We start from the raw sequence: 6,940 nt of genomic DNA on the forward strand, positions 1-6,940 counted from the left end.
TTCTAAGTTTAGTTGGCACGTATCTTGTGATACATTTGTGTACAATAGACTTGAAGTGCACCCATAGGTCATTAACTTTCATGAGACCAGCCACGTGTTTCTCAACGAATTCATCGTAGTCTTGTTCCAATAAATCTAAGATACTTTCGTCTAGGGCATTGTTGAAGTCAAGAAATGGTTTTCTTAACTCAGGGACAGGCGGTCGCATCATGTTACTTTTGAAGAGTACAGCTTTGTGATCAAAAATGCCTGGTATGATTTCAACGGAGAAGCCAAGTTTTTCAATAGTATCGCTAACAAACACAAGGTCTAGAAGGGAGCTTGAACCTGATGCAGTACGTGTCGGCCCCTGCACGACCTGCTTTAAATTAAATGCAAAGGCGATATCAAGCAAAAGATCAGAATGTTGACATGAAGCTACAGCACGCAGAAGTTCCCAGTTGATTTTTGATAAATTAAAGTCACCACACATCATTACATAAGCATATTTTTTACCATGTTCTAACAAAAATTCGTGCAGTCGTTCTAGAACCGAGACGTCTGCATCCGGGGATACACAGAACCAATAAAAATGTTCAAATTGTTAAACCGAAGCAATATCCAAACCATTTCGATGCCTGTATTATGAGGAATAACCGTGTAATCTAGTCCCTTTTTTATAGCTATGGCTACGCCCCCTCCCCTTCTGCTACGGTCGTGCCGTACTATCTCATGAGTGTTGGGTATTACTTCTGAATGAGGAATAGCTTCGTTCAACCAAGTCTCGGTTATGATTGTGATGTCAGCGTCGTGTGTGATAATAAGACCTTCTAAGTCATCGCATTTATTCCATATGCTTCTGGCATTAATGTTCAACAAAGAAGAAGAGCCCGCAGTGGGGCGGACTTTGAGGCATTGGCTGGGTAACTTCACAGTCTGCGCATGTCTGTGATATTTGCGAGCGTCCGAACAGACTGGTCAGGGATCATTTACGGGCACTCTTTCCTCGAGAGTTTCATCCCATCGGAACAGTTTTCCCGTTGATCTTTATCTTGTCAAAAAAGAGCCCGACCTTCGCACCATTTGCTTTTTGCTCTTGGGCGCTGTTCCAAAGCTTCTTAAGTATCGACTGAACCCGTGGCGAAAATTCTTCCGAGATGACGTATTTTGTGTTTTTTAGCTTGCTGCAATTTTGAAGGATCCTTCCCTTGTCCCTTCCGTTCAACAGTTTAAAGATTAGGGGGCGGCATTTTTTTCAGCAGGTCTTACAAGTCTGTGAATTCGCTCGATAGCTACATTAGGCACCTTCAGTATGTCGTTGAGAATTTTTTCAGACACAATTGCCTCTAGGTCCTGGTGCTGCTCTTCATTATTTTCTGGCACACCGTAGACAATTAGATTATTTCTCCTGCTTCTGTTTTCTAAGTCGTCAACCTTACGAAGCAAAGTTTCCACAGTTTTTCGCATTTCGTCGACTCTCTGTGAATAAGATGTAACAGTAGAAGTCAATCCGTCCAGTTTTCCTTCGATAGCAGCTATCCTGTTATTTGTTTCACCAAGTTGTTGATGTACTGACTGCGTGGTTTGCTTTAGGACATTCAGTTCGGCCAGAATTTGTGTAAACATAGTTTCAGTGCCAGGTCCAGGATTAAGATCGACGTCACTACAAGAACAAAGCAAGTCCACGAAACAATGGTAAATCGCCAAAAGCACTACGCTCAGGGGCCATGGGCACGGCAGAAGCAAAAGAAAGGCATCATCGCTATGGTAAACGTGGACAGGACGCTTGTCCCTCACCTGGATAAGAAACAAGAAGGGGCTTGTAAGACGCGTATTCCTTGAGCTTCCGCCGCGCCCACTGACAAGGCTGCGCCGCAGGTCCGTCTTTATACCCGTCGGAGCTGGTGACGTAGACGATGGTGGCTGGTGATAATCAGCGTGTGGTAGATTCCAGGCGGGCAGGTCCGGATTTTCAGTTCCGCAGGTGTTTTCCGCTGACTGGTTGGTCAAGAAAACGTGATGCTCATGCTCGGTCGCTTCGACAGGAAAACCGAAGCACATTTCGCCTGGTGAAAGCTTCACAGCGATGAAGTGCACGGCCTGGATAAGAAACAAGAAGGGGCTTGTAAGACGCATATTCCTTGTGCTTCCGCCGCGCCCACTGACAAGGCTGCACCGCAGGTCCGTCTTTATACCCGTCGGAGCTGGTGACGTAGACGATGGTGGCTGGTGATAATCAGCGTGTGGTAGATTCCAGGCGGGCAGGTCCGGATTTTCAGTTCCGCAGGTGTTTTCCGCTGACTGGTTGGTCAAGAAAACGTGATGCTCGGTCGCTTCGACAGGAAAACCGAAGCATATTTCGCCTGGTGAAAGCTTCACAGCGATGAAGTGCACGGCCTGGATAAGAAACAAGAAGGGGCTTGTAAGAGGCATATTCCTTGAGCTTCCGCCGCGCCCTTACTCTTTACTTGTACACACATTTTGTAGTTTGTGCCTGGGTCGTCCTAAAGCAATGAGTGATGATGAAGGGTCCGGTAACCCGTCTAACACGAAAGAAAAGAGAGAAAGGCTATTCGATAAGGCTCCAACTACTGTGAAAGAAGTTGGAAGTTTTCTTGTGAAGCTTAATAGCAAGTTGGAAGCCTTGGGAAAGAACCTGAACCATGAGCTTGGCACCCTGCGGGGATCAGTCGAATTTATGAATGAAAGTTTTGAAGAATTTAAGAAAGAACTGGCCGAGGCTCGTCGGGAGATAGGCGAGCTTAAGGAAGAGCAGAATTATCTAAAGCATGAAAACAGTGAACTTTCGAAACAGCTGCAGCGTACTAGAGCAGAGTTAACTGAACTTCAGCAGTACAGTCGCAGAAATAACCTTGAGTTAAAAGGCATCCCTACTACTGACAGCGAGTCACTGACAGGCATTGTCTCCGCTCTTGCCACGAAGGTTGGAACGGAAATAACGGTGAACGATATTGACCTCGTGCATCGAGTGCCAACAAAAGACAGGAACAAATCGAATATCATCTTTAAGTTCAGGTCAAGTGATGCCCGTGATAAACTGCTCGAATCGGCAAAAAAAAAAAAAAAACTCGCTTAATCACATCGGACCTTGGCATTTCTGGATCAACATCCGTGTTCGTAAACGAACATCTTTGCCCAGAGTATAAAGTGTTGCTTGCTAGGGCTATAGCGGCGAAGAAACTTCACAACTGGAAGTATGCATGGGTATCTCGTGGCGGGATCTTGGCGCGAAAAGCAGACAACTCGGACGTGATCAGAATTTCTACAGAGGCCGACCTCGGCCTTATAGCCTAGTTCATTCAAAATGCTGAATGTACGAACCACTCATAAATTTTTCACGTTAAATGAATCACGCACCATACTGCATTGCAATGTAAGGAGCATAGCTAGAAATTTTGACGGCCTTTGTACGTCTCTAGCAGAGCACAGCTTTCTTTACGATGTTATAGCCATTACAGAAACCTGGCTGATGCCCGCTGAAAGCTATAACATTCCGAATTATGTATTTCTGTCCCGTCCCCGCATTTCGAACAATCGAGGAGGAGGGGTAGGTTTGTACATTAAAAAGACCCTTGTGCACTGCGAATGTCCGTATCTTAACGCATCCGTCAGTAGCAGTTCGGAATTTCTATTTGTTGAACTTGAAGGTGTCATGGTTGGTGTTGTTGATAGAGCCCCCCACGCAGATTGCAGTAAGTTTGTGAATGATCTTGAATCTGTTTTTATACACGTGACCGATATGAACAAAAAAGCAATCATCGTCGGCGATACTAATATTGATACTTTAGGTGCCAACCACAGTGAATACACTGACCTGTTATTTTCATATGGATTTACGAATCTTATCTCTACTCCGACCCGAATCGTAGGTTCCAGCTCGACATGCCTCGACCATGTGCTATGCAATTTCGTGCCACCTAGTTATTTGGCTGGGGCATATGATACAGCAGTGGCAGATCACTTCGCGATTGCCTTCTTATACCGCGTAGACGATAGAGACAGCCGTAGAACTTCTGACAGCACGTGCGAACTTAGGAAGAAAATTGACCATCAAAAATGCTCACTCAGGTTCTCTGAAGTGAGCTTTGCAGACCTCGCCGATATGAATGCTAATGAACACTGCTGCAGCCTTGTCGATAGAATTAAAGCTGTGATAAATTATTGTAGTTTTACGCAGAAAAAAAAAAACGTACTATACACATCCAGTGTGCCCTTGGATGACAGCAGCTGTGCTAAACATGATAAAAACGCGCGATCACTGGCACACCAAAATGAAACAAAACAGAGGGAACGCATATTATAGTGCTCAGTATAAGATTCATAGAAATAAAGCTGTTGCTACCATGCGTGTACAGAAGAAGCTATATTTTAGTAACCAAATAAACGCATGCGCCGGCAATTCTAAGAAACTCTGGGCTACAGTGAACTCGATAATTCAGCCTACTTCATCAAACCGAATACTTCCTGACCTGGCCCTTTCCGCAGATAAACACCTGCTATCAGATCAGTTTAACGATCATTTCTTCTCATTGGGCGCTGATTTACGTTTAAGTATGGGTCTCACAGACGAACCTTCTCTGCCTGCGTATCTTGAAAAGACCTTCGGTTTTATAGAAATAAGCAGTGACGAAGTAATGAGTGCACTTAATTCAATGGATGCCACTAAGGCCACGGGTCTCGATGGTATTCCGGTTTCCATAATTAAAAATAACAGTGGCGTCCTAGCTGCCACCTTAGCCTCTTTATTTAATAAAGCGTTTCTGTCCGGCATTTATCCTGACATTTTGAAGCTCGCCAAGGTAGTCCCTATCTACAAAAGTGAGAATCCTAATTAACTCGGAAACTATAGGCCGATCTCAATCCTTAGCTGTATCAACACTCTCTTCGAAAAACTATTGGCTAAAAGAATTACGCAATTCCTGACTAAAAATGCAATTCTGTCAACGTCCCAACATGGTTTTCAGAAATTTAGGTCGACCACCACGGCTGTACTTTCTATAACTGACTCAATCAATGAAGCACTCAATAATAACAATATTTCTGTTGGTGTATTCCTGGATATTAAGAAGGCATTCGACACTGTGGATCTCGATATTTTATGCAAGAAACTAGAACGATATGGGTTCAGAGGTGTATCACTCGACTTCTTTAGAAGCTCTTTAACTGGGCGACGACAGTGTGTTATTATTGACGAACACGCGTGAAGTTCGCGTTCTATTTCCGTAGGTGGTCCGCAGGGCTCAGTACTGGGGCCTATACTTTTTACACTCTACATAAACAACTTACCCGATTGCCTAATAAATACCCGTTCCAATATGTACGCCGACGATACCTCATTGTTTGTGACCGCTAATTCCGTTGAAACAGCCAAGCATATTTTAAACTCAGAACTTCAGAGAGTCAATGAATGGTTTTTAACAAATAGACTCACTTTGAACATAGGCAAGACTAAATATGTTATATTTTCATCCCCTTATAAAAAAATACCAGAATACCTGCTCCGCAATATCGATAGGAGATGAAGAAATTGAAGAAGTTAAAACTATTCAGTACTTAGGTGTAACCTTAGACGCTGCATTAAACTGGAAACCGCATATCGAAAAATTGCGCAGCAGATTATCTTATGCATGTTTCGTTCTGGCCAAAGCTCGGCGACATTTCGAAATACACACACTAAAAACAATATACTTTAGCTTCTTCCAGTCCCAATTAACTTACTGCATAGAATCATGGGGGTTCACTTACATCACTTACATTGAACCTGTTTTACGCCTGCAGAAGCGGGCACTGAGAATAATGACTTGCACAACACCGTATACGCCTTCTCGCCCTTTGTTTTTTAGACTCCAAATAATGCTGGCATTGCAGCTTCGAGATTTTCGCGTTGCACTACTCGTACTAAGAGTCCTCTCCGGCACCTCCCCCTTTCCTTTGACCAGATTCCATAGAGCCCCAACTAACAGCCGTTCAGCAGCACAGGGAAGATTTCTGGTTCCTACATCTCGCAATGACTATGGCCAGCGCCGCTTCGAGTATCAAGGGGTAAAAACTTGGAATAAAATCCCCTGTGCAGTCTTTGCAACGTCTAATCCTTATACTTCACTGAAGACCTTTTTTCTGTCACAAATAATTACCTGATTTACAATGCAAATCGCTTAGTGATTGTCTCCTATTATTCTCTGTAGTGTCTATGTTGGGTTTGCCATTCATATGTCATTGATTAATCACTTCTAAGGCTACTGCGTTTATTTTGTATAAAGAATGCTGTTCCTGCCTTGATAGGTTTGTTTTTCTGCACACTCTTCTATTTTTTTTTGTCATGAGCCCTCTTGTATTTCCGTAATTTGAACCATCTTGCTTGTACGCTTTGCATTTTTCCACCATTCTTATGTGTATTATTTTGGCATGCAGTAGAAAGCATTTGCATGGATCCATAACTAGCCTTTGGCTAAGGATCCAGGCAGTGATGTTATGTACTGTGCTGAAGGAATAATAATGAAAAGAATTGAATTGAATTGATGTGGCTGGACCATGAAAGGCGATTTGTAATGGTGACTCCAAGATATTTGTATTCGCTCACCTGTAGCAGTGGAAGATTGTTTATTGCTTAATTAAAACTGTATGGCGCTTTCTTGTTAGTAACCTGAAGAAGAACCGATTTGTCGCTATTTATTTTCATGGACCAAAGGGTGCACCACTCTAGGACATTATTAAGATTTGACTGCAGGCATTCTTGGTCGGTAGTGCTGCTAATTTTCTTAAACAGAATGCAGTCATCTGCGAATAGTCTAATACTGACTTCGGACGTATTTACGGAGTTAACTAAATCATTGATTTAAATAAGGAATAAAAGACCTTATAAAGACCTACCAACAATGGCAGATGCAAGACCAGACAACGCGAATGCGAAAAAATCAGAATCCTAACCAAATCCGGCAAC

At 43.2% G+C, this 6,940-nt stretch overlaps 1 pseudogene; it reads right to left on the bottom strand.

The window, feature by feature from the left end:
• Positions 1-957: 957 nt before the first annotated feature.
• Positions 958-2,412, bottom strand: LOC149367706 (uncharacterized; annotated as a pseudogene).
• Between the last annotated feature and the right edge of the window lie 4,528 nt (positions 2,413-6,940).

This window comes from Amblyomma mixtum, chromosome 1 (assembly GCF_055824585.1).
Source record: "Amblyomma mixtum isolate Tamu chromosome 1, ASM5582458v1, whole genome shotgun sequence".
NCBI classification, from domain to species: Eukaryota; Metazoa; Arthropoda; class Arachnida; order Ixodida; family Ixodidae; genus Amblyomma; species Amblyomma mixtum.